Source organism: Canis lupus, chromosome 37, assembly GCF_003254725.2.
Source record: "Canis lupus dingo isolate Sandy chromosome 37, ASM325472v2, whole genome shotgun sequence".
Taxonomy (NCBI): Eukaryota; Metazoa; Chordata; class Mammalia; order Carnivora; family Canidae; genus Canis; species Canis lupus.
This window is the reverse complement of record NC_064279.1, coordinates 8,052,686-8,080,629: the sequence shown is the minus strand read 5'-3', so window position 1 is coordinate 8,080,629 and position 27,944 is coordinate 8,052,686. Positions and strand designations below refer to the sequence as shown.

At 37.9% G+C, this 27,944-nt stretch overlaps 1 long non-coding RNA gene across 7 annotated transcripts in view; it reads left to right on the top strand.

Moving 5' to 3' along the window:
* LOC112656662 (uncharacterized) overlaps nucleotides 1-26,414 on the top strand; it is a 62,338-nt gene extending 35,924 nt beyond the window's left edge. For 3 of the 7 annotated variants that reach the window (XR_003134566.3, XR_003134567.3, XR_007408811.1), the window contains exon 7: nucleotides 73-510. This is a non-coding gene — a long non-coding RNA (uncharacterized LOC112656662). Of the gene's footprint in view, nucleotides 1-72; nucleotides 511-1,803; nucleotides 1,905-23,537 lie in introns of those variants that run through there. The other 4 variants (XR_003134562.3, XR_003134564.3, XR_004812383.2 and 1 more) reach the window with 3 other exon arrangements.
* The last annotated feature ends 1,530 nt before the right edge of the window (nucleotides 26,415-27,944 follow it).

The window sequence follows — 27,944 nt, the reverse complement described above, 5'->3', positions numbered from 1 at the left end:
CCCCTGTATCACTTTCCACACACATTCAAAAGCCCTTCTTGTTCCTTGCCCCTTATTCCCCTCTCACTTCAGGTAGCCCTGGCCCAGAGAGCTGCTGCAGAGGTGCCCCCTCTGGGCTGGCATCAGGCCTATCCCGCCTGGCGCCTCTGGCCCTGCAGAGCTGTGCAACCGGCGGCCGCGGCCCCCATGCCGAGACCACATTCCGACCTCCGTGTGGAAGTCAGCCACTCCAGAAGGCTCTGTTTCTAAAACTGTCCATCCCAGAAGAACTGCAGATAGATGAAGATGCATTTCATCAACCCAGTAAGAAACAAACACCAAAACAAAACTCTGGAGGATTCTGGATTCTCACTCGAAGAATCCCTTTCTTCGAGTGAGAACCCAAAATGCCAAAATTCTAGGCCTTTATAGTATCCATTCCTTGGGTTCTCTTTAACAAAGAGTTGCTTCTGCATTCTTCTTTTACAGAAGGAAAAATAAAGTCATGTCGATCTTATACAAATTAAAAAAAAGGACAACCTCTGAAGGCCACTTTTTGTTGCTGTAGCCATTGGCACCAACGTCCCTGGTATTTTTCTCCTAGCGCTCCTGTCCCATGTGTCCTTAGCACGTCTTCAGCCTTCTTGGTGCTATAACATATAATGAATGTTTTTAGTGTCTGCCTATGTTATTTGCCAGGGATAATTTACAGAAAACAAAGCCAACCTATAGGGAGCACAACATCCGAGGAATATTTCAAAATATGAGAGAGGAGCTGAAAGTTATTGCTATTTTTTTTAACTATATGGCCCCACATGCCAATTAATGGTTTCCCAGAACATTACCTCCTTACATGAGTTAGCTGCCTTTTGCACCAGGTCTTGGTGTTGGGGGTGGGGGGATAAAGAAACTGCGAAATATCAAGGAATAATATTATAAGCCAACCTGTTGCTATTTTGAACAAGAAAGCTCCTTATATTCTACTAAGTTAAACCCCAACTATGACATAATATTTGGGACAATAATGCACTAAGGAAGGCGCGTAAGGTTTAAATTCTGATCCACTCACTTCTGATAATTTTTATGATCCGAAGGAGTTCTCTCCCTAATATAAAGCCTATCTCCGACTACCTCCTAGTTCCGAAAGCCATTAAATTCTTGCAGATTGAAGGTAGAAAAAATAAATTGTGTGTATTTTAGAACCTGAATGATCTTCCTATAGCAATTTTAGAACAAACTATGAAGAATTCTGCAATTTTAATCTCCTCAGTAGCTTCCCATTACTAAACAAGCTGAACGCCACGGTACAAATGTAGACGTTACATGTCATCTTGATCTGCTGCTTTTTTCTTTCATTAAAGCTTTAATGCAGCAATTATGGCTACGTTGCCCTATAAAAAAAGGAAAAGGCAGTTTACTTTAAAAAGTGAAATTGCATAGCCTACTATTTAATTATACACAAATGTAAATGGCCTATTTTTCCATAACTGGTTATTACAGCACTGTTTTACTTTCTGAGTTTTGACAATCTCTAAAACCTACAAAGCTTCCTGCTATATAATTGTTTTGTTACATTATTGTTTTCATCTTATTTTTTCTTTTAATGTGAGTGCAGCGGGATAAATCTTGGTTTTAAGCCAGCCACTACTTCATCTACTTAAGCTTTTATAGATGAAGATTGCTGTAATTATCAGAATACCCGCTTATTTCTGAAGTATTATCCTGGCAACCTGCTGGCATTTACAACCAATTAACAAGCTTTGCCATTAGTTGCATAAGGGGTATCGCAGAGTAAACCCATTGTGTGCTAATTTTCTATTTTAGATAATCAGTTTGGCCATCCAGAATGGAAAGAAGAAGAAAAGGAAAGGTTTGACACTCAGTGGTAGACGTGTAAAAATTGCTGCGTGCCCCCGAGAGACAAAGGTATCCTGCAACTCAATGATGGCTTCGTTGCTGTCACTATTGGTTCTTAAGTATTTCCCTTTGTCTCTCTTGGAAAAGAAAAAAAGTGGGGATTCAGCAAAGTAATCATGTCCTGTCTCACAGGCTCTCTGTCTTTTAAAGCTGACTAGCTTCTCTTGCTGTCCTGCCCATAATTTGACCAAATTGTACAAGTGTTAAACACCTTTAAAAAAAGATAGAAAGAAATTGAGCATGAGTTCTTTGGTTTCTTTTTTTTTTTTTTTAAACAATTCCTTTCAACCTCTTTCCCCCTCTCCTCCCCGCCTTTTGCTATTAGGGTAAATTAATGCATGGGCTTCCTCCAACCGGGCTGCCTTAAAATTAGCCTGCAAGCTGGGCTTAGTTAAAGCCGTGCATTGCCGTTTTATTGCTCTGTTTAAACAGCCTCTGATATTAATATGTCCTGAAGTTAGGTCTCAAGCAAGAAAAGAAGCTGCAGTTCTATTCTGTCCTCAAAGCTCAGGCTTCACTCCAAGGGAGTGAATGGCACCACCAGCCTGAGAATGTCAGTGTGGGGCATGGGAGGCATCCTGGGCTTGTGTGCAAAAATAATCTGACCCCCTCGGTTTGGGGCGGTATTAATAATTATTTCATCTCAGTTCTCTCTGCTTCTATATGAAAAGTGCTCCTAATCAAAATGCTGCCTCCTCTCTCCTGCCTCCAGACTGATTCTTCATCAAATGCAACTCCAGTCTCTATTAAGAAAAGCACACTGACATTTTGAGAGTATTGACCAGCACCCATACCTGGCATTTGTAAAGCTCTTTGGTCACAGAGCTTCTTAAATCCCCATGTCTAACTGCATTTTAAAATCACAGCCCTTGGCACTTTCAACATGAGTTAGTAGGTTTTTCTGTTAGCCGTCAAACTGGTCTTTAGATCAGATCAGCATCCTCTTTGCTTTGCTCCTTCTCAAGGGACTTGGTTAGGACAGCAGAGCTGTAAAAAAGCCATCTTTAAGGACCTGGGGCTCCTTTACTGCCTTACACACACACAACCCCACAAATCCATGAGGAGACACTATCTCACACATCACACTGAAACTTCTAATAATTTCCTTTTGTCCAATAGTTTGGTCACAGATGCAGGTAATAAAAGTGTCTAGAGACAGAGCCATATTATCAAGGCATGACACCGCTATAATAAACTTTTCTATCTTCATAACCAAATTCGCAACTCATTATGGCATTATATTTGAACATATCTTTCCAGCAAATGAAGACATTATGCTTCTCACAAATACAGCTTATTGAAATCAGGAGGAGACACTCTTTTCAAGGTTCGTTATATTCTCATACTATTGTAAAATTCTTATGGAGAAATCCTAGCCAACTCTCTGCTTTTACAGCACAAGGACCTAAATGCTCGTGTTTTACACACAGAACTACCCACTCTCTCACGTTACTTAAAAGCTTAGAGAGGTAGAGAGGAGTCAAGAAAAAAATGCTGGCACTCCCTTTGTTGTTATGACTATTCTAGGCGACTATGTTGGTTAGCCTAATAAAATAAATTTATACAAAGTTAGCTATTATTATTGTATTTGTTTCCTAGTAAAGAAATTGCTGATTTCACAGTCTAGAGAGTTGCATTTTAACCTTGCTTGATCTGTTGGAGCTGTCATAAGGGGAGAGAAAGACAACAACCCTAAGATGCCTTTTTAGAAATGCTGACATTAGTAGGTTCTACAGGTGAATAAGATGAGCCTTTCCTAAGTCTTGCTCCTTTAACAAGAAAGAAGGCCACAGCTGTATTTTTTTTTTTTTTGCATCTTAGAGACATTTATTTATTTATTTTATGTGCCCTATTGGTAATCTTGCATCTCAGAAGTTCCAGAGCTAAAAAATAAGGTTTTCTCCCCAACAAATATTTGGGTGAGAATCATCTCTGTAGGACAAGTCTTTCTCCCATTTTTTCTAACTTTGTGATCTTGGTGAAGATACCTCTGTGAGCTCAGTTTTCTTATCTGTAAAATGTGAGAGTAACTACCTCAGGGTTGTAATAATTAAATGCAACACTGCATGTAAAATGCTTAACATAATGCAAAGCACCCAGTAATACAAATGCAACTTATTGTTATATAATTTTATCTGGCGTACTAAGGATTATGCTAATAACTACCAAGATTCATCAGAGCAGGAGTCCTTCCCACATAGAGTTTACATAACCAAGTAAAAAACACTAGGAGAAACCCAAGAGGAAGAATTTAAGAATATCTCACCACCTCCTAAAGGTAATACCTATGGCTTCGATTTTGTTTGTTATTCAGGGAAATCTTAGGCTAAAAAGATTGCAGCAGAAGAGAGCTAATCTCAGATATGACATGCCAGTAAGCACATGCAAAATGTTTTATACTCATCTGTTAATTTAAAAAAAAAAACTCCATTAAAGTGAATAAAATAAATACTATACGTGTCTATTACCAGTCAGTATTTGGCATCTTAATAATATACCATGGCTTGAAATCAGATAGAGTTTATCTTACACAAAGATTTAATTTTCAAAATGAGAGCCATTAGACTCAATAAAACGTGTTCCCCTCAAAGGAAGGAGGTTTATTTTCATTGCCCATAAACCCCAGGACAGCAAAGACAGTTCTGCTCATTGCTGCATCTCCAGGACTCAGGCAATGTTTTACAGGAGAATTATTTATTGAGAGGATGAGTGAAAGATCTTGTTTTCTGTTACAGTATTTCTATCAACCCTTGGTCTTTAAGGAAATATTAAGTCCATAACTATTAAGCACCTAGTGCTGTATTTAAACTAGAGATCTAAAAATACAAAGCAATTGAAATGGAAGGATTTTGCCTCAAAATAGTTTCTAAATAGTTTTGGAATCTCTTTCAAGTCCAAACGGTAAGGTTGCTAGGTTCAAGAACAATGTTATCCTTGCTGAAAACTACAACAGCATTTTCAGCCTGCAGTCGTATAAACAGCTAACTGAAACTTTCCATTTCACAAAGAACTCAACAAGACTGAACAAATACTTATCAAAACCCAAAAGTCTATTAAAGAATCCCAAATTGGCTTCTTTCAAGGAATTTACAATTTTGTACAATTATTAGGCCAGCCCTTGTTGATCTTAATAATCCCTCATAAAAGTCAGAGAAGAAAAAGTAGCATCTGCATCACAGTTTAAAATTATTAAACAAAGGAGAATTTGAAACTAGATATGAGTCAGTTTCCAAAATAAGTTGACAGCTTTTTAATTTTAGAATGGAACCAGAACATATCTTACAACTTGAAAACCTGTGTGACACATTTCCCTTGCTGTCAAGAGGTGGAATCGACTTCACCTCACAACAGGGTCCTCAAAGTTTTCCAAATTGCAGCCTTGAGATGTTGAGTGTTAAGTTTCAATTTATATTTCAGATGACTTTTCTCGGTGCTTTTTAATTGGCAGGAGCTCAGGAAACGTTCTTAGATCACAGAATTTCCTTTTACATTAACGAAAATGAATAAAACCTTGGAGATCATCTTCTATCAATTTGAAGTTCGTATTTTTCTATATGATGTTAAATTAAGTAATATCTTAGATCTAGCCACGGCAAACTTTTAGAATAAAATTACTGCAGTTTGGATTAAAGGTAGCAAAACTGAGTCTTATAAAATGTATCTTGCAAGATACCTGTAGCTCTTTTTTTTTTAATTTTTATTTATTTATGATAGTCAGAGAGAGAGAGAGAGAGAGAGAGAGAGAGGCAGAGACACAGGCAGAGGGAGAAGCAGGCTCCATGCACCAGGAGCCCGATGTGGGATTCGATCCCGGGTCTCCAGGATCGCGCCCTGGGCCAAAGACAGGCACTAAATCGCTGCGCCACCCAGGGATCCCAATACCTGTAGCTCTTAACAAAAAAGCAAGTGAAGATAATTACAGCATGTGTGTATTTCTAGCCCAATAACTAAGAATACAATTCGTTGTCAATTAAATACAATTCATTATCATTGTTTTTCAATGTTAACTAAGTTAAAACATATTTTAAAGGGAATGTTAGACCACAAAAGGATGTAAAGTTGTCTGCACTTCTCCTGAGTTCTTCATGTATTACTGCACAAAATCACAAGAAATTCTCGGTTCAGCTCAAATATCGCCACTACAGATTTTGTCTATGGTACAAAGAAAGCAAGTCTTTTCTGTCATTGTGACCAAATTTGTCATTGTCTTCATAACATATCCTTCTAAGTCGTGGAATGTCGTTTGTAACACATTTGAAAAAGCTCAAGAAGATATGAAAGTCTTTCTAAAATACCTATACATCCTTTTTCTCTAGAGTATAATAATTTCGAAAACACACTTAATTTCCTTTTTTGTTCTTTAAATTCATGGCTGAGAGCTTTTCACGTTGCAACCATACAGACACACACACACACCCCTCTTTATCACTTTTTAACAACTTTCCTCAAAAGCATTTTAAAACAGTCACATATGTAAGACTATGTTTTCAAGATATTGTGAAAGGAGCCTAAATCAGAACCAAAAAAATAAATAAAAGTGCAGAGTCTTGGGAATATGCTTTCCCATGTTACCACTTTTGAAAGGGAAAGGAATAAAGGTCAGGAAAAGCAGCTGCTCGGCACAACAATCTGGCAAGGAAGAGAAGTGTTGTTTATAATGACATAAAAACCATCCACACAGATGAAGAGTTCTGGGGTTGGAGAAGGGTAACTATCTGAAATGGTTGCTGAATGTGGTGTCAGAGTAGTACAGGAGAGGGCCTCTCTTCTTGATTCTCTGGTATATTAATAGCAGCCCAAGCTGTCCCATTACAGGGACTCATGCACTCCCATGCTGGGGAGGGAAGCTGGCAGGTCAAGGGTCATACTCTAATTCAGCAGCAAGGCCACCACATCTGCTCCAGTTCATCATCTTCCTGACCTTGGCCCACAGCCTCAGCCCCAGTCCTGCCTACAGACCCTCTTATTATCAATTTCACTGGAGGGCAGAAGGGGGAGAAGGAATCATAGATAGCTATGGGACAACCTAAAGCATAGGAACCTGAAGCCTACCCCTCTTTCTAGGCCAATATTCAAGTGTAAGAGAGCTCTAGGCCTTGGGTTCAAATCCTAACTTTGCCACTTTCTAGCTGTGTGACCTTAAGTAAGTTACATAAACTCTCTGTGTGCTTCTGGACTTCAGTTTCATGCTTTGTAAAATGGAGATGATGATAGCACCGACCTCGTAAACTTGTTTTGAGAATTAAATGAGTGCTAAGGCTCCCTGTGATATGCTTGGCGCAATGCCCAGTACATAATTGGTTCTCTGGAAGTATCAGCCATTATTATCATTATTGTAATATGAACAGTGTCTATCCCCTGACCACTGGCACCATCCCATCTTTCTTCCTGACGTTGACCCAAAGTACCAGAGACTGGCAAGATAAGTTTGTGACTATGAACACATAGGAACATTTAGATAGCTTTAGAGGGTGGAGTATAATTTTAGTTATTGGACCACTGCCAGTCCAAGAACTCTTTGGTTTTGCATAATGGATTAAGCAGGGATGAGAAGAGGGCCCCGGTGGCCAGGATGAGTGTGTAGGGCTGTAGACGTTCTAAGGGGAGCAGTCAGACAAATCTGACTTGGAATCCCTCCTCTACCACATAGGTACTATATAAATCTGTAACTTGGGCACCTTCAAGTGCCTTTGATTACCAAGGTTTGGTAATCTTTCAAAGCAACGGTCCCTTACCATTAAAGTGGAAATAATAATAATTATTATTATTAATAACTTGCTTGCAGGGTTGTGGGGAATTAGAAAGTTTTAGAGGTATTTTTTTGTTTTCCTTTTTTTTTTTTTTTTTTTTAGATTTTATTTATTCATAAGAAAGAGAGAGAGAGAGAGGCAGAGATACAGACAGAGGAAGAAGCAGGCCCTACTCAGGGAGCCCAACCTGGGACTCGATCCCAGGTCTCCAGGATCACACCCTGGGCGGAAGGCGGTGCTAAACTGCTGAGCCACCTGGGCTGCCTGAAAGTTTTAGAGTTTTAATCTCACACACAGAAATCACTCAATATGTAGTAGAATAATGATTAAGATTCAATAAAGAGTAGATTGTGGATGAGGGGGCCTGAGGGAGGCCTCTAATAATGATCTCCCAGAGATGTCCACGCTCTAATCCCTGGAACCTGTGAACATTACATTCCCCAGCAAAGGGGACTTTGCAGATATAGACGGTTAAAAACCTTAAAGTAGGGGAATTATCCTACCTTCCCTAAGGGAACCCAATCTAATCACATGAGCCCTTAAAAGCAGAAAAGTTTTTCCAGCTGGAAGCAGAAGAACGATGAGATAGAAGGGTAGAAATCCACGAGATTCCAAGCAGGAGAACCATTTGACTCACTGTTAGTGGCTCTGGGAAGTGGGGCCCACACTGCAGAGGAAGAGAAAGCTCCCTAGGAGCAGAAGGAAGACCCCAGGGGACAGCCAGCAAGGAAGTGAGAGCTTGAGTCTTAAAACCGCAAGGAACTGGATCAGCCAACACCTGAATGAGCTTGGAAGCAGATTCTTCCCAGAGCTTCCAATAAGAGTCAGCTAGCTGGTCAACATCTTGTTTTCAGCCTTGTGAAGCTGTGAGCAGATAGACCAGCCACACGTCAACCCAGACTGCTGCCCCAGAGAACTGCGAGATAATCAATTTGCGTACTTTTAAGAGCTAAGCACGTGGTAATCTGTTATGGCACTGAGAAGAAGATAATACAGAAATTATTAATGTAAATGGTTTTTACTACTAGGTTGTGATATTCTCAGTTGGAGTAAGAGCTGCTGGAAGATAGGGACGCTACCGACTAATAGCTAATGTTTTTGATCATTTACTCAGCGGGGCACAATGCCAAGTGCTTTACATGTGTTACCTCCTTTTATCTTCACAAAACTCATTACTTAGATGCTATTATAATTGCTATTTTATAAGTGAAGAGATAAAAAACTTAACCATGGGAAGACTTGACAATAAAGACTTGACAATAATCACAACACAGCAGAACCAGGATTCAAACTCAGGCAGTGCTTCTAGAGCACATGCTATGAATCACAATCTTACGCTTCCTTCAGCACAGCTCAGGGCTTGACATACAATCTACACTGATATTTTGTCAAGCAGTTGAACAAACTAATAAAAGAATACGAAGGAAAAGTTTCTCTCTTCTGACTGAACCAGACCTTTCATACTCTTCATAATTCTGGAACCTAAAGATTGAGCTATCCAAGGCAGTATTCAATTCTTTTACTAGAAGGCTAAGTTAGGCTATACTATGGTAACAAATAGCCCCACAATCTCAGGGGCTCAGCACTACCAAGGCGTATTACGCGTTTATGCAAAGTCTGTTCTGAGTTCAGGCAGCATGGAAGGCAGTTACTTGGGGAATCTGGGCTACTTCAATTTTGTGGCTCTGTCTTCTCATTAGGAGGTTCTAGGAATTGCTAAGGCGAAGAATTTCGCTGGAGACTTCATACCTACACTTCCAGGCCTCAGCCTGGAGGTGACATCACTTACACTCATAGCCCATTGGCCAGAACTAGTCACAGGTCACCCCTGATTGCAAGGAGCCTAGGACTTGTAGTTTTCCACATGCCAGGGAGGAGAGGAGAATCAGACGTTGATGAACACTAGGAATATTGACGAAAATCATTAAATCAGTCTCTATTGAAGAAATAGCTTGAATTATTAAAACAATAATACTGCCTGGGTGGTACAGTAAAGCGTCAGACTCAGGTTGTAATCTCAGCGTCATGAGATGGAGCCCCATGCGGCGCTCCACGCTCAGTGTGGAGTCTGCTTAAGAGTCTGTCCCTCTTCCTTTGCCCTTCCCACTACTGGTCTCTCTCTCTCTGTCTGTCTGTCTCTCTCTCCCCCCTCTCTCTCAAGCTCTCTCTCAAATAAATAAATAAATCTTTAAAAAAAATAATAATAATAGTTCCAACTTCCTATATCAATTGTCTCAAGAAACCCTGCTTCAGCCCAATCTATTCAACATCTTCCCTTTTGATCTGCACTCGATATCCTTCATGACAAAAGAAAAGTTACCTATTTTCATGTCGGAAAGGCTTTATCTCCTCCTTTGACTGCACATGGCCAAAAATGGAGTATCAATTTAGATAGTCTAGCTACCTTCCAAGGCTCTGAGGAGCTTTACCCAAGACTCTCAAATCACAGATCTGTCTTCACACTATCCCAAAACATGAGGACCTTCAAAATTCACGTGACCCAACATTAATCAGATATTTATCCATCCTCAGGAGCCAAGACAGTTCAAATATCAGAAAGAATACATTGAGATTTGGTTTCATTTTTTCTATTAAAAGCTTATCCCTGATTATGTCAAGGTTATAGAAAGTTCCTCATCCAACTCAAATAAGATTTTATAAGAATCTTCTTTAGACTTTTACACTTTTTTTCCCTAGGTTAATTAGTAAGAGTTTTGTTTGGATTAATGAAGATGTGTTTACTTTGGAGAGACTGGCCACATATCTTATTTTCATGAAAATGTGCAAAATAATATAATTTCACCTTTTTGGAAAATTTTTAACAAATAGACTTTGCCCCATGTCTTGACAATGCTCTGAACAAGACTTTGCTATTTATTTATTTAAATGTGCAGAAGGATGACTTTCAGAGCTTATTAAAAATGAAGTTTCCTAGTGACTCTCCCTCTCAAATGCCTCCTTCAATAGATGTTCTGTGCGGTACCAAAACCACATCTTCACAAGCAAGCCAAGTGATACCATATCAACCAGTACTACTCAAAGTGGTTAAAATATAAAGTGTTTGTTTTCAGTCTACAATGAAATGAGTAACTCAGGTCAGACCATAAATGGATGAACAGTTTTCTTCATCAATAAAATCTTGCTACCAAAAATTCCAAGATGTTCATTGAACTTACCAGTGTATTTGGTAAAGACAATTTACATTCTGGAGCAAGCTTCTTGTCTTAGGCAGACAACAGTTGACAGACCAGAACACTCACTCATCCACATTCCACACTCTGAGGAGTGATACTTGGAAAAAACCCAGCTCTAAGAATACTGAGATGAGGGTTAGAGTTCCAATCCCCTCCCTCTGGTAAGTCACTATAAAGTCAGACCCTTCAGAATAGAGATCCATAGGATGTTGTCCACCCTCATCCTAATTGTTGATTCCTATAATATACTAGAGTGTAGAACCACGGCTACAATTCCTCCTGGGTGTTCTGATATGGCCTCTGTACGTGTAGGCTTAAATAATTTTTTCTGGCACTCAGCTCAATTTCCAGATTTATTTATTTATCAATATTTTATGAATGACCATACTGTGCATAGTTATTTATTGGATAAAATAAGCTTCTAGTACAAAACACAAAACAGTTTCTACTTTCAATGGAATCAATTAAAATCAGAATGTTAATTAAATATAGTAAAACTTCAATTATCCCTGGTTATGGAGGTAATAGGTCAACTCTAATCCAAACCACCAGACAACATCACAGAATATGTACATTTTGACTTTGTAATCAATTTTAGCATATTTAGCATTAAATTACACCCACAGTTGAGAGAGGCCAGTCTTAAAGGCAGGATTCAAATTTATTGTGCAAGAGTATAACATCGAAGCCATGAAAAAAAAAAAGTGAATGGATCTAAATATGTTTCTTATCAACCCTTTCTTCATTGTAAAATTACAAACTTATTAAAGGTAACAGGGCAAAGGGCATGACTTAGTCATCTTCATATTTCTCACAGTAACTTAGACATAGTAGGGTTCAATGAATCAAATGAACAATGAATTTAATCAAACATAATAATTGTCTGTTATGTGTTTAAGAAAATTTTAGCTCATTTTTTCAGTTCAATCAATAACTGTTTATTGAATACCAACTATACACCAATTACTAAGATAGATGCAAAATCAACTAGGACAAAGTGCTTGCATTCCAATCTTTGAGACTGATAAACTAAACAAATAGTTACTATATCATACAGCAGTGCCAGAAAAGTAATGATAAAAGTGGCCAATATTTAAATGGTTACTTGGAACCAAGTAGAGATGAAGTATTTTTCCTATATCAACTTGCTATTTCTCAGAAGCACAAATGTACTCTTTCAATCTGGATTTTTGGATGCAAGCAACAGAAACCAAATGTAACTATTTCAGCAAAAAACAATCTACGGCAAGATGTTGTGGACCTCACAAAATGAACAAGAAACTGGAAGGTTGGCTATAGGGCAGGATCCGAGGATCCTCCAAAGGACCAAGAAAAAGCAAGCCGAAATCACAGCACCCAGCTCAGGTCTGGAATTGCTGGTCAGAATACCACCACCATTCCAGCAGCCTTGTTTGCCTCTGCTGCTGGTATGAAGGTCTCTAATCATGCCCCAGACCTTGTCATTTCCTCAAGACTTGATGTTCCCAAAGTGGGTGTCTAATTAGCCAAAATTGACAGTCATTCACCCCCTGGCAGAACTAGGAAGGAGGAAAAACAGAATTCAGTCCCTTGGATGAAAACTCAACGTCACCTCAGGACTACTTATACTATTCTCCTAGTGTAAGGAGGGGAAAGTGCTTAAAGAAATAATAAAGATTCTGGGGAGCCAAAAATTGGCAAATGTTAGAATCAATATAGATAAGACAAGCACTGTGTTTATTGTAAGGAAAGAAGGCAAAATCAAAGATGTTTTGAAATACATTAAGGTTAAGGATTTCCCAAATTTTGATCAATGTTTAAGAATTTGAATTCAGGGATCCCTGGGTGGCGCAGCGGTTTGGCGCCTGCCTTTGGCCCAGGGCGCGATCCTGGAGACCTGGGATCGAATCCCACATCAGGCTCCCGGTGCATGGAGCCTGCTTCTCCCTCTGCCTGTGTCTCTGCCTCTCTCTCTCTCTCTCTCTCTGTGACTATCATAAATAAATAAAAAAAAAAATTAAAAAAAAAAAAGAATTTGAATTCAACTGCTATATAAGGATACACCTGAATATTTCTTTCCACAGCCTGAACCACCCAAACTTTTAAAAACTGACTACTGATCTAGAAAGAATAAAGCCAGTTAAGTATCACTGAAGGAAATTTATTCATTCATTTAATGAAAATTCCTCCAGAGTTATTTTTGAGGTGGACATCTGTCTGTCACATGCAGAATGGCATATATCAGGGCAGACTTCTTTGGCCCTTCAGGCTCAAGAGTTTTTGTTTCTGTTTTTCAGGGTCAAGAGTTTAAAAGCAAATTTAATGGTAATATAACTTATGCCCTATATTCTTGGTCATAGTCATAATGCCTTGCATTTGTTTTTTTAATGCCTTGCATTTAAATAACATCTTTTATTTTAACTAAGGATATTTCACTGTCCCTAATACTCACCTACCCCTGTACCCTAAACAGAAAATTCTTTTCATTCCAGATAATTAAGTCACTTGTCTGAAGTAATACCAGCTATTCACAGTGGGAATTACCAGATCATCCATGCTTATTTTTCAAAGTCTAATTCTCATTCCAATGTTCCTCTCACTTTAATAAAGAGCTAGATGAAAATAATGGATAACCTAGGTTCCAGGATTTCCTCATTCAAATTTTATAGTATCTGAAAATACTGGATGACAAAGTGCAAAGTGACAGTGAGTCAAGCCTGGAAGTGTTTATAGAACTAATTTTCTCAGCGGTGACAGCAAGGCCTAGGTGGGGGGGAAGGAAAGACTAAACCACACCTATAAATGGCAGATGAATCAGGCTGTGGCTCCAGAGTCTTCTGTCTTGTTATCTTCACGCAGGATATAGACTACCACAACAAAAGCCATTAGCGGCCATCAACTTCCAGCTCTCCTACAGATGATTACATTGGGGTCATCTCTTTCACACAGAAAACCCTGCCTTGAGTGGAGGAAAAACATTTTTTGAGTTAAAGATCATCTTTCAAAACCAAGGGCCACCAGATTATTGGAAAGGTCAAAAAAGATAACATATGAAACTGCTTTGTAAACTGTAAGAGTATTCAGATGTGTGGTAGACTGGGGATAAGTACAGTACGATATGTGAAGGGCTAGATCACACATTTTTTAATAGGTAGCAAATAAATCCAGTGGCTCAAAAAAGATTGAAAATAGCCACTGTTGGGAAAAACGTTCAGCTTTGCTAACCGCTTTCCATGGCGAAGTGAATGCCCTCCACTTCCGTAATGCTCCTGCGGACGCTAGAATATTTTTGCAAACCATATACTGGAGACATCAGCGGGAAGAGGATTGGTATGTGGATTTGTTGAAGACATTGAGCGCTACCTTGTTCTGCGCTTATTCCTGACTTTGCCTCACTCTGACGAGTCACCCATGTTGGGTGTCTGCTGTCTTACTCTCTCATTTCCCCCATCAAAATCATAATAGGACAGAAAACACAACCCAATCACTAATTTTTCCTTCCCAGTGAAGTGTGAAATACTAAAAATGTTAAGGACTTTATCTCTCCCAAGAAAACAGATGCGCACATCAGTGAAATCACTGCAACTTCTATGTTCAAGGCATGGAGCAACAATGGCAGAACTTCAGGCATCAGACAAGTGAGGAAGAAAAAGATTGTATGACATTGAAGATCACCTGAGAAATCTGAAGTTAAACTCCCCTGGTTATCACCTGGTTGAAATAAATTGAGGCATAACGAAAGTAAATTCGAAGGACAACCTATTATTGTCAAAATCCAATTAGTGATGATCATCCGATCTGCAATAATCAGAAGCCAGCATGATACACTAGGTTCCTCAGAAAGGTAGGCTTTCTTTGCCCTCTGAGGCCACTCATCCTACAGTCAGTTGGATGTTGATTTTATCCCCTGGAGCTCACATCCCTGGCATGGGGGACTGAGAATCCAGTATCAGTTGAATCCTGGTTTCCTTTGATCTACCTCATGCTCTCTCAGAAGATACATCATTGACTGTAAAGTGATCAAAGGCAAAAGAAAGGTATGTACCAAAGCCTTGAAGGCTACCCCAACTTTCAGAATCCTTCCGACATCCTTGAGATTTGAGAACAAAAGACCATACTCACTTATACTAGTGAATTATTTGAAAAATGTTCAATGGAAAAGGCAAGTAAAATTTTATCCATTCAACAAATATGAATGAAACACCTACTATGTGTCACCAATACTGTTCTAGGTAAGTATTGTATCTAAAAGTAGACATGACCCAGGAAACAATATTAATTAATTTGAGTGGAAAATGTCCAAAGTACTTTTTAATGGAAACTGTAAGTAAAAATTGGGTAAGGTTTTGAAATAAATCAAAAGATCTGTAAATGTCCTGTTTAGCATATAGTTCCAGGTTCTCTTCCTTTCATTGTTTTTGAGCTACTTTTCATCTCTGTAAGTTGTAGAACATTAAGAATAATGCAAATTATTCTGGCCCACAGAAATAGAAATGGTAAGACCTCTAGAATGCAATTGATTATTGCCCTGTAAATGCTGACCAGTTTTGCATGTTTGTCAATTTGTATCAGTGTTCTTTATCTGCCTAACATGTGTGTGAATGCAAATCTGAATTCTCCTTTGAGCAGGTTATAGCATCTTACTGCTACTCTCATTAATTAAGGAATAAATAAAATCTTTAAACACACATGTTCATTGTGTGCTTATATGAAAATCACAATGATACATTTTTAAAAAATAGATCCCTTAATGGTTCACAATAAATACTAATTATGGGACCAATTACCTCAAAAGAGTATGTGTAGAAAAAAAAAACAGTAAATTAATTCTAAAGCTCTTCAAATGCAAAGCTTTAAATGCAGGGAAACTGTATCTTCTTGATACAATTGTGATATTTAAGGCACATTTGATAAGGCCTCCACATGCCCTCACATCACTGATCTCAGAGAAAGGAATAGAGCTGAGCTGTGGGTTAAAAAAAGAAAATGAAAAAGAAAGAAAGAAAAAGAAGAGAATATAAGATCCCCTCTGATTTTTTGCTTTAAAGAAGTAATAAACTGCATTGTTGTAACTCAGTGTAAGTGGCTTCGAGTAAGGCAATAGAGATGCGTGCCAGAAGCTACTCATATCGTTCTTTAAAATGGAAATTTACCGTCTGCTGCATCACATGGACAAAATACAGAACTATTTTTCACAGCTTGTTCACTGAACAGATTATTGTAGAAAAAAAAACTTTTACATTTTCTGCAGATTCCCAAATCTCAGTCAAAAAACTCTTGGCAATTTTTAGCAGTGAAACAGATTTCACTTTCAGATTGAGATACTCCATTTAGCAGTAGTCAGATGATCTTCCAAATAAATATAGACTCGTTTCACTCTTGATTTTATTTAAAAAAAAAAAAATGTTTTCATGAGGTGTCTTGGAGGAAACTTGCACTTATTTGGTTTTCCCAAGCTAAAGCAAAGAAAAACTCGAAGGTCTAAAAATCAGAGTTAAATAAAAAAAGGAATGTTAAACTAAAAATGTTATTACAAATAATGCATGTTCATCACACTATCAATAAATAAATAACCCCATAAAATTTTAGAATTAGTTGCTAACATGCTCCAGCCTTTTCTGCCCTAAATCTCAGCTCCCCAAAATATTACTAAACAGAAGTGCATGTGTTCGGTACAATATAACAGACAGCAATATGTTGAGATACTTCACACAAAGAGGTCTCTGGGCCACTTTTCTTTTTCTAGATTAGTTTATCACTTAGGTACAAGGCAACTGCACTTAGGATTTTATTTCCAGGACCATTTTTTCCCTTGCCTACCAGTGTTTACTGCCACAGAAAATAATGGATGTGTGAAATTTAATAAAAAGTTAAATCCATGAAGAAATACTAAAATGAGAATACCAATCTTCACATAATCCTATATCCAAAACCCAGTTCTACAGACTCTACTGCCTCCTCCCCAAAGTCCTATTCTAAATTTCCCCATGCTTTTTCTATCTATGAAAGGAAATTATATGATAAACAGGAATAAAACCAGCAATAGTGACTATGTCCTACTTTTAAATGTAGAAAAATGTACATGAATACCACAGGATGCCCATTGAATTTTGCAAAGTTTGTTGCTATTTTTAACAAGGTTTTATGGATTTGTTAAAAGTTCAGCTCAGTGACATTAAAGATCATCTCAGTCATAAGCAAAGCAACCTGAATCCAAAGCAGAAGCTTTACCAAGTAAAGAAAACAGGAACTAGCTCATGTTATTAAAACCATTTTATTATTCTTGTAATGACAAATTTACTAGTTGAAAAGGATTCACAGTATCCAATTCCAAAAGCCACATTTCTATAGTTAATTTGACATATGAGAATAGGTTAGTTTTTGAACCCACTATAAATCATTACAAAGTTTCAAAGAAAAAAAAAACTACATTTTTCACATCCAAATTATGATTATATAAGCATTTGGATAATGTAAAAGAACAAAATTATTCTTCTCATAAGGAGCCTTTAACAAAAAAAAATTAATATAAAATGTGTCAAAAACTGAATAAAGCTACTATGTCATGAGGTTAAAGTATTAAATTTTATAAAATTTCTTATGGTAAAAACTAAACTATTTGGTTCCAAGGAACCACTGTATGAGACAAGGGTTCTGTGCTTTTGGATTTAAGTGTTGGTTTAGTTTATGGGTCATTAATCGAGGAGTAGGGATGTAGAGCGAGAGAAAAAAACAAAAGCTTAATATTCAGACACTTTTCAACCTGAAAAAAATTATTTGAAATGCATCTAAAGACTCTTTTAAATTGTAATTTAAACATGTGGAAAATTACGATCTCATTTGCAAAACTTTTAGCACCCCCAAATAATATTTTTTTCTTGCCTTTCATAAAGTTAATCTAATTGCTGTGACTCCTTTTAAAATATTCAATAGAATAAAATATAGTCTGAACCTGAAACTAAAGAAAGTTTAGACAACTAAGGAGAGAGAATTAACCTGTAAAAGTGAAAAAAATTGAACACCAACCTCCCAGATGCATACAGCCAATCAGCAAACCCATTACACATGGATGGTAATGAGCCAGTGACTTGGGAACCAGGAAGGGACTAGAAGAGCTGCAGAAAAAGAGAGAGGGAAACAAAGGCACTGCTCCTAATTTTTTGTAACCATCATAAAGTTCAAGCAAATACAAAAAACGACATAAGAACTACATTTTGAAATATTTCTACATGACTCAGAAATTAACTCCAAATTCTTATCTTTTCTTATATTAAAGACAAGACAACAGGCCCAAAGTGGAGTCACTTATGCTAAGCCCCACATCACCACACAGTTTCGGCTCTCCTGGAAATGCACTCTTATCAAATCAGACAAGAATCGCCTGATTAGCATTATTTAGGTCACCTGCCTGATAAACCCCTTGCCATCCCCTCTAAAGAAAGTCACCTTGCAACTTGCAATAACCCGGAGCTTTTTTGCCTAATACAACACTCTTGTTCCAGCTTCCGGCTTCTGCCTATAAAATCTCTTGCCTTGTAAAGCTCTTCAGAGGTCCTTTCTATCTGCCAGATTGGTTGCTGCTCGATTCATGAATTGCTGAACAAAGCCAATAAGGTCTTTAAAATGTACTCAGTTGAATTTTGTTTTTAAACACTCATAACAACTATCTGTGAGTCTAATACATCAAGAAGAAACACTAACCTAAATAATAATAGTAATACTATAACAATATAGTATTTCCACCTAAAAATAAAGGATTTTTCCAGGTCCTATATTTAATTTTCAAGTTAGCATTCTAGTAGGAATGTATATTGACAATGACTACTAGCCCATGCTGTTGAAGCCCATTGCACAGTCCAGGAACCCAGACATGTGCACAGTACAAGGCCATCTTCCTTACTGGTTAGGTCCTTCCTGCCTTCCTGATTCAATTTTTGGGTATCACCCATGCATGGCATCTTTATCAGACATCTGAATCAAGAATTGATTCAATGGAGAATCTTTCAATGGTGAGTCAGCAAACACTGGACACTGAGGATTTTAGTACAAGCTCACTGCCTTGTAAGAAATCCTCCCCTGTGGAAAAGGTTTAAGCCAATTCTATCACAGCTAGATTTTAGGTAAAATAAACTACCTCAATGCTTGGTTGACAACCAAAGTTTTCTGGCAAATGAAGATAGTAACACACGCTAGTGGTAAGGTTCTATTCATGTCTAGCTGCCGGCCAGACACTGGTGGCCAATGAGGTAATACCACGGGTCTTAAGAGTCTAAAGTGCTGGGTATAGAAGTCAATTGGGATTTTCCTAAGGAGCTGGTGACTCCGAGACAGGATCACAACTATGAGATTGAAAAACCTTTCATTTAGTGGCTGTGGCTGATTTTTTTTTTTTTTAATGTTAAAAAAGACTAATGGCAAAGAGGGTTAAAGTTACTGCTAAGAGTGAAAGTGGTTCATCAAGTAATTTCTATCACACAGCCCTTTGCCCTGCTCACCTTTTACTTTCCTTACCACGTAACTTCCTTCTTACATTTTCACTTAGCCACTCCATGTATCTGCCATTTCCCTGACCTAACAAGTGGTGTGCACATTTTTTCAAACTCATTTTGAGCCATTTAAATTTTTTCATGGAAAAAAGTTATTTTCAAACTCATTGCCTCACCAATTTAATAATGTACATATATATTTTTAGTGGATACAAAATACAGTATTCAAGCGATGAAAACTCCCTTGATCCTAGATAGGATACCTGCAGTAAATCTTCCATGGAAAGATAGATAGTTCATGTTCCCCACTCTCTCACTTTTCTCTCTTTTCTTCTTGTGCTTTGGTCCTCTTTTGGTAGTAGGGAAGAGAAAAATATTTTACCTACTTTAGAACCTCTGTTGTTCAGTGAGAGAAGGCTTCTCAGCATTTATCTGCTTCTGTGGTAATACTTACACATTTCCTTCCAGCAATTCCATTGCTCCCAGCAGCCATTTTACTATTCATTTTATTCTTTACTCTCTGCATGACCTTTAATCGATTCTTTCATTTGTGCATGTCAAATACATTTTCTAACTTATTTTACAAAGCTGGGCATATAACAAAATAAGGTAGTATAGTATCAATCAACCAAAAAATATGAGCAGCATTTTTTAAATAAAAAGAACAATCAAATGGTATTTTCATTATAATTTCAAAAGTTATAAAATTATAAAGCCTGTTCAGACCCAAGAAATCACCTAACCCCAAATCTTCATTCTATATCTGAGGAAGCTAAGACATAGAGAGCTTGGTCAGACCTAGAACTAACTCATAGGACTCTGAAAATAGGTTCCATTACTCTATTAGACCCATGGCTTATTTTCACCTGTAACTTTATTATATCTCTTCTTAATAAATTACAAAGTAAATATTTACCACATTGCATCTGTGCTGACTACACTTTGTGAGGACTTCCTTATGAAATTCCTGACACCAAAAAGAAAAAGCATCTGAAATTATTATGCATTTGTTTTATGGCCCAACTGTTCATGAGGACAATACGATATATTGTCATCCACCGGTAAGAATATTTATAGTCACCCACACATCAGCCTCTTTTGGATGATAATTTACAAGAATTTGGGTGTAAATGTTTATTTATTCTGCTATTTAGATTTTCATTGTTTCTTCTTTCCAAAGACTTCTTTTTACATGAGTTTTTATCCCAGGAATGAATGTTGTGATTACCTTTCACCATTGACCCATCTAACTAAATCTCAATTCTTCTCCAGTGTGAAGCAGCCTCTTTTTTTTGAGCTATAAGCTTTGGTTAATTCACAGCCTCTGAAGAATCTGTTGAGCATTTGAGTGCCATTCCTTATTGGACCTTGCTCATAAGCAATGGTAGATTGTAAAAAAATATTTTACTAAGTAAATTAAAAAATATAACACATCCATCTGAAACTCTAGGGGAAAAAATAAAACTAAATGTCAATGGTATTGCCACATAAAGTTTACAGTAACATGAGCCTCTGAGTTCACAGGCAACCTGGGATTTTGGCAGAAATGCACTTGGAAGGGGGTCTTGGGTCATTCTACTCATATCAACTCTATCAAAATTAGCAGATCTAAAAGCACAGAATGTCTTGACAGCCCTGATTTTTTTTTATTAAAAGCTTCCCTTAACTCTCTGACTAGATGTACTATTCTCAACGGATCCTGGTGGCACCAATGGTTCAGATTCTATAACCTGGCCCTTTTAATTAACCTGTGCATTGAAACCATGTCTTGGCTGTGGAGACATAATTTGCATTGGCACCACCAGTGATGAAAAGAAAATTAATAACTAAGCTTTAGAGAAAATATTCTTTTTAACAGATTTAACTAATTTGTATGTAATTTGCTCTTAATTCCATTTAAAGAGTCAAAGGAAATCTCCATGCATACATACAAAAAAAAATTATGAACATGATAAAAGTAAGAAATTTGAACAGTGAATAATTATCCACTGACTATTAAATGTTTCTTTCTGTAATCTGTCAGACCCGGAGCCTTCACCCACAAATTCTTCCCTGGCCACAAAAGAAGCCTCAATAGTATGATAAAACATATTAAATGAAGTCTCTGTATCGAATAAACAAAAAATTCCATCTCCTTATTTGAGAAGTCTAGTTTATTAAATCATGAATATTTCTCATCTAGAGAAAAACTGAATATTTACACTCTGCACTACAATTTAACAATTTGGGTAAGAAAATATGTTTTCCATCTGTATTTGCCAGCAAATTCTGAGCTTCGATCTTATTATCTTTTCAAAAGCTAAGGCTCTGCTCTTTATTTTTCTCGCTATCCTATTCCATGACTCTTACCAAGCTAAACTTTTCCCTTTTAAAATACCTTTTCTGTTGTCTACTACCCAGGCTGCAGATGAAAAAAAAAAAATCCATGAATTTACAATGGTAAAGAATTCTATTTACCAAAGAGCAAGAAACAACTCATCTTGAATGCCTTGGGTTTTTTATAAATATACAGCACATTTTTATTTTACTTTTAGAAAAAAGAAAATAATATAGTATCTTCACATTCACATTATGCCATGCGACAAAAGTAATTCCTAACTTTCCCTTCTATTCAAACAAGTTTTCTATTAGAACTTCTTCCTGACTATTTAAACATGTTTAAACTAATGGTTTTCTGTAATTGGTCTTTTTTCTTTGGAAACATACCGTGCCATTGTCAGTTTTTAAAAAGAAGCAATTTTCTGACTTTTGAGATTGAGCAGGTCAAGGAAAAATTACTACTGTTGAAAACCTGTAATTAAATAGGAAAATGCAGCTGCATTTATGAGAAACTAAAATTAAGTTTATTCTATTAATTCCTGATTCTGAAATGCTATTTGAATTTTTGGTTAAGGTTACATTCAGAACCATGTCTTATCTAGCTACTATCCTTGCTGATTACTTTTAATAAGTAACATGTAGGAGTATAATAGTCGTATTCTTATGGAGAGATAATTCTGATCACTTTCTTTTCTTCCTTATCATTTTCAGAAGTACTCTTAAATGAACTAATATTCTCTACCAATTTGCAGTTATTTTTATTATAATTATTCTGAATAAATATGTTCCCCAAACGTTAAAACTGTATATTCAAGAGATACATGCTAAGCACTAATCTTTATAACCCTAAAAAAAGGCTAGTGTTTAGAAAATAAAATAATCTAAGCTTTCTTTTTTATTTATTTCCATTTTCATTATTTTTTTCTAAACGTGATATATACCATTTTATCACATTAAACAATACTCATAAAGAAGGGTTTACTAAGAAATCAAACTGATCGTTGAATTTATAAGATTACCAAACCCATTTCCTGATTACAGGTCCTGTATGAACAATTCGTCAAAGTAGGTTATATTTAAAGAGTTAAAATATTTTGTATAAACACAAGTCTAATAAACAAATACAACCATTTAGGACAATTTAAGAAGTCATAATATTTGTCACTGCTTAATTTTAATGGTGCGTTTTAACAAATCAAGATAAACACCCTTTAACCTCCCCTACAAAACTCTTGGATTGAAATCTGAATAACATTTACATAAAATTAGGTATAATGTGAAAGCTTTATTAAAGCAAGTGTATGATACTACAAAATTATTTATGTTCTAGAATAGTAGTAATCTCTATTTGAAAGCTAAAGCTGAATGTCAGAATAGACATGAATTTTGTTACATCCTTAATCATAAAGCTGATATTTTTATAAGGATATTTTTAAGTGGCACAGTAATATAAAAAAGAAATAGTACTTATTTAACTGCAAATATTTCTAAACCCTTAGGCTTTGAAACTTATTTCTACTTAGGGGGGAAAAAAAACTTTTTTTCTGGGAAAGAATGTTCTGGTTTTGTTTTTGCCTTTGTTTAGATTTGTTTTAAACACATCTTCAGCCAACGTGTGGATTTCTTCACTGTGGCTACAGACCTGTGTGATACTTTAAAACTGCAGTACAGTGGCGGGGAGACAGATACACACAAAATATATACTTTTCACTAACAACAGATTTATGGAAAGAAAAGTAATAGGAAGTGACAGAGGTATATGTTTTTTGTAGTATTGAAATACTACAATAAAACTTAGGGCTTTAATGAGCAAACTCCTCTTTCACATTCCCGTTCAGTCCTGTTACCTGTTTTGTTTGGTCATTTCTGTTCATTTGTTAATGTGCTAAGGCTCTTGGAATTCTATTTTCCAGATGCTTATATTCCACAGAGGAAGGGAAAACCGATCCATGAAGTTGCTATTTGCATAAAATGCAGAAGCATCTGTCACAGGCTCCTTCCTGGTTGAGTTTGGCATCTAGGGATCGTGCAGCTGCTCTGTCTCAGCATTAGGTTCCCAGGAAGGCAAAGAAAGTCCCCAGTGAGGACAGCGTCGAGGGGCAGGGTGAGAACCCGCTCGGATCACAATCGGCATATTGACAATTATATTTCTGATAGGATGATGACATAACTGGCCCTGTCACACGCATACACACACTCGTCACACAAACTAGCTCAGGTTCAGCCTGAGAACCATCGTAACTGACAACACTTCCCTGTAAATATGTTTCTTATCAAGGTCATGATGAATTAATCATAATCATGTTGCATTTCGTTAGGTAGCACAGAGGGTGGAAATTTTAAGGCAAGATTAGGGTTATTTACGGGGCTTGATTTTAACGGGGATTCTTGCTTTGGTTTGGTTTGGTTTTGTCTTGTTCTCTCTTACACCTAATTAAAATCCTGTGAGTGTGGATGTCTTTCTGCCCACTTCACATGCACACGGAAGATTGCTTCCGTTGATAAAGTAAATTGTAAAACCAGGATGGCTCAGATAAACTTTAAAGAAGTCCATTTCAGTTTCATTCTTTTGCACACTTACTCCTGCCTGACACGCAAACCAACAATTCTAAGTGTCAAGGCCGGTGACCAGAAATATCCTTAACCGGCTATAAAATGTCTGTTCCTGGGTCATTGCAGAAAACTAGATACGGTTTTCCATGCAGAGGAAGATAAACCGATTCAAAGCCAAAATTATTTGCAGTCTTTTCTACAGTACCTGGTAAATCTATCTCGGTGTCTGGGGTAGTATGCTACTTAGAAATAGTTTTTATTATTAGTTTAATTTTTCAGGGCCGAATGTTCACTATTCCCTGTTTCCTGCGGATAGAGTTAAAACAATCTGTCTGACAAGGTCTTTATGAGTCAATGGCACAGAGAAACAGGCATAGTAACCAGTTAACAAATTCAGACTTTGTAATAATAACAGTTCTTTATAACAAACTGGTATAATTGGACTAAAAGTTTCTCTGATGCAAGTTCATCAGTAAGCAGTAATCAGATAGGAGGCTTCTCTGAAACTTTTCTGATTCATAAATAATATAGTAGTTTACAAAGAGGAAGTTTGTGGGAAGCAGCAGTAAACAGTCTCGCAATCCATCTGTTATTATGGAATCCAGAAGAGCTGAATCAGGATCCACGTTGTTTATGATATAAAAGATGCTTGGGAAATGTTGCTGAAATAATTATTAACCAAAATGTCATGTTTTTATTTTGTAGAAGTCGGAGTCATATGGATTGCAATGAAATGTACCCACCTGTGTGAATAAATGTATGAAGTTTACCTGGATTGATTATTTAGTAGGATACCAAATGCAGTTTATAAAAAAAAAAAAAAAAAAAAAAAAAGGCCATTCCATGGCAGGATCTATCCTCATTCTTTAATTATTGGTTAATTTTTAAAGTTACTTTCCAATACGTTCTTTTTCAAGTGTTACGTGACTTCTAAGAGTGTGGCTTCAAAGTGCCATATAGAATGTGCTTAAATTCAGTCTTTGGCATGTGAAATTCAAATAGCCAAAGCCAGAACATCTTTCTACTCCCTAGTCTCCTGACCTTAACCTCACCCCATTTTTCCTCCTCACTATGTTCCCAACACACGCGCACACACACACACACACACTTAAGTGAAAGGAAAGGCTGAGTGTGAGAGTTCCACTCTCTTTGCCCTCCGAGGCACTGCAATTACTCCTCAATTCTAACTCGCTTGATACTTACGTAATTTTTCTCAATTTTGGAAAGAACAAAACCAAGAAACGTGTTAATGCGAGGGAAATTCAACAGTGAGGCAGGCTTCGTTTCAGATTTACTCTAAATGAGATCAAAGTGTCTGTTCTCGCACAGCTTTTTTGTTCCCAGCACGATGATGATCTACCCCACCGGAGTCAGGGAAGCCACCGCAGATGGAAGACGTGGTCATATACAACCAGAGCGGAGGGGTGTTTACATCCTACAACAAAGGCAACGCAAGCATTTCTATACTTGATACCTAAAAATGTAATACAATTCATCTGTCATCTTAATCAGCTAGAAATAGATTTTGCCCTTTTTGGAGAAAATGAACTAAAACCTAACCAAGAGAGAATAAGGGCAGTGGTGCGCATATTGATCTCCAACATCTACCCTGTTGCACCTTCCTCGTTTCAAATTACGTTGGAATATTTTGTTGTCCTTTACAGAAAAGCCGGAGAACAAAAACCTACACATAATCTTCCCCGAAGTACATGCTGCCGGCAGAACCATACAGAAACCAGCCTGACACATTTTGTTCCTGATCCGTTCCCCAGACCTAGGTGGCTCTTTTCCCTGCAAACGTTGACAATAGTGCCATCTCCTGGCCCCGCGAATACAGTGATTCCTGTGCTCTACTTGGGGCAAACTGTTGAAAGTTGGTTATTCGGATAATGGATCATCTTCAGCTAGGTTTTCCTACGCAGCCAAACGCTGCTCGAAGTGGGTTGTTGTATTCATTTAATGAATTATTTCCTCTTATCATTTGCTCACTTGAGAAATGTTTATTGACCTCCTAAGAGATCATAGTAAATGGAGGAGATTACTTTTAGTTATATGTATTGCAGATTTTTGTTTCTCTTATTACCTATTTTTAGTGATTATGTATGTACGTGTTTTACACACGATTTTACATCGGTAAGTGTACTGCTGTGCCTCCGTAACAAGTACTGGGACGACTTAAGACCTGTCTTTCCTTTTGATTGTGTAATAAATACACCTGGGCCAGTAGAAAACACTTTGATTGTCTCTAGCAGCCGAATTATTTTCATTCCCTTTTCCCACTTTCCCCTTATCTTTGATTTCTGATATTTTACCTTCACCTAGGCCTAACTCCTCACTTTATCCTCAGAACTGCTTCTCTGTACATAGCTCTCTCTGTGTCTTTGCCAATCGGTTTTATTTGATCTCCCCGGGACTGTAGGTGACATTTATGTGAAATTCATTTCGTGTTTTAATTCTCACTCTCCTTTTCTAGTGTTGCTTTATTCCTCACAATCTTTTCACGGCTCCTCATTTCAACCGCTGTTGTACTTTTCCCAACGCCGTCCGAATTAGTAAAATTTAACAATCGGTAAAACGTACGTGAACAGCTCTAATTGCTTTAAAAATCTCCATAGCCACAAAATGCTAGCTGCTGTTGATGAACGTTGGAAGCAAAGCTACATCTTTGCATGTACATTCGGCAATAGATAAATAGCCAAAATAGCAATGTCTCTTTCAACCTTTCAATATGTTCAGTAGAGCTAAACACCAAATGGAGTAATGGTAACAGGCAAGGAAAATTCTGTATCCTCATAATGATTTTAAAAACTACCCCGGAGAGAGGAATGGAAGGGCTTCGGACTCAGGGCTCAGCAGACAGACACTGGCTGACAAATCAGTGGGTGCCCGGCTGGGCAGAGGAGCCCAGGAAATGGCACAAGTGAATGCAAGGCTGTTTCAGGGACAGGAGGCCAGAGCACATGCAAATTTCCCAACCAAATGAGTTACACAAAAGACACTTGAGCTTTTCTTACACAGAAAAAAAAAAAAAATGTTTTTTTTTTTTTGGTTTTTTTTTTTTTTTTAAGTACTGAGCTTGTCAAATTTTAATCAGGGAGATAGATGAGCGACAGATGAGAAGTAGTAAATGATGAGAAAATCTAAGTGGGCAAAAAGAAGCAAGTGGGAGTGGAGAACAGGAGCTCACCCGGGGAAGCGGGGTGGGTGCCTGGGAGGAGGGAGCACAGGGAGGGGAGGGAAGGCACCCCCCCCTTGGAAACCCAGGCTGAGGCTCTATGCAACCCTGTGCTGGGAGAAAAGGCCCCCGGGCACCACGTGTTCAGGAGGCTCTGGGAATCCAGACCAAGATGCAGGGACAAATGTGACTTCAATGGCCAAGGAGTAATGCAAGATCCCGTGGGTGCCAGCGCTCAGCCGGGACACGTCCTGGAGGGCCTCCTGCTCCACAGCCAACGTGGGCCAGCTCTGCTCCCCAAACAATCCAGGACTTGGGTTGCGCATTATGGTCACCTGGGGAGCCACCTGAGGGGTCACCTGGGGAGCCACCTGGGGAGCCACTGGGGGTCACCTGGGGAGTCACCTGGGGAGCCACTGGGGGTCACCTGGGGAGTCACCTGGGAAGTCACCTGGGAGTCACCTGGGGGGTCACCAGGGGGTCACCTGGGGGGGACGTCCGGCTGCGTGCTGGCTAGCCACTTGCACAACCCACTGGGGTCCCACAGGCATTAGTGCGTGTCCCTGATCCGCAGGTGCTTCCCGTGTGTCCC